Below are 1173 nucleotides of genomic sequence, written 5' to 3' on the forward strand. Positions count from 1 at the left end.
AGTTACCTTCTATCCTTTAGCAAGTGGCTGGCTGCTGAGGGAGGCTCTTTATAGATGTGGAATCTGCAGACCATGAGACCAGCAGCCTACTCCGCTTTCTACTCTCTCTGTCTCTTTCTCTTTAGATAAAATCTTTTATTTATTTATTTATTTTGAGACAGAGTCTCACTTTGTCACCATTGGTAGAGTGCCATGACATCTTGGCTCAGAGCAACCTCAAACTCTTGGGTTCATGTGATACTCTTGCCTCAGCCTCCTGAGTAGCTGGAACTACAGGTGCCCACTACAATGCCCAGCTATTTTTTAGAGATGGGGTCTTGCTCTGGCTCAGGTTGGTCTTGATCCTTGAGCTCAGGCAATCCCAAGTGCTGGGATTATAGGCATGATCTTTCATTTATTTTGGCCGGGGCTGGGTTTGAACCCACCACCTCCGGCATATAGAGCTGGTGCCCTACTCCTTTGAACCATAGGCGCCACCCTAGTTTTTCTATTTTTATTTTTATTTATTTATTTTGAGACAGTGTCTCCCTATGTCACCCTTGGTAGAGTGCTGTAGTGTCACAGCTCACCTCAAACTCTTGCCTCAGCCTCCCAAGTAGCTGGGACTACAGGTGCCTGCCACAAAACACCTGGCTATTTTTTTGGTTGTAGTTGTCATTGTTTGGCAGGCCTGGGCTGGATTTGAACCCACCAGCTCCAGTGTTTGTGGCTGGTGCCCTACTGCTAAGCTGCAGGCACTTAGACAGTTTTTCTATTTTTAGTAGAGGCAGAGTCTCACTCTTGCACAGGCTGGTCTTGAACTCCTGAGCTTAAGCAATCCACCTTCTTGCACTCCCAGAGTGCTGGGATTACAGACATGAACCACCACACCCAGCCAATAGTCTTTATTTTTAAGCTAATTTGCAGCTTGTTTTAAGATCCGTAATGCTGGCTTTCCCTGGGCTTGGCCATTGTTGAACATAGAGACAGTGGCCTGCTCCCAATCTCTGGACTGGGAAGGCAGGAAGTAAGAGGCCTGGGAAGGGACAGAGATGTTCAGGGGCTAGGTAACACTCTCAGGTGAGGCACAACTGAGGCCCCCACCTCTAGTCAGCCCCTGCTTGTCTGCTTTTTGTCTTTAGCTACAACTCTAGAATAGAGTTAGCTGGCAGAGTTGTAAAAATCCTCAGAAGT

The sequence above is a fragment of the Otolemur garnettii genome, unplaced genomic scaffold (genome assembly GCF_000181295.1).
Source record: "Otolemur garnettii isolate 467f Iridium unplaced genomic scaffold, OtoGar3 scaffold00018, whole genome shotgun sequence".
Taxonomy (NCBI): Eukaryota; Metazoa; Chordata; class Mammalia; order Primates; family Galagidae; genus Otolemur; species Otolemur garnettii.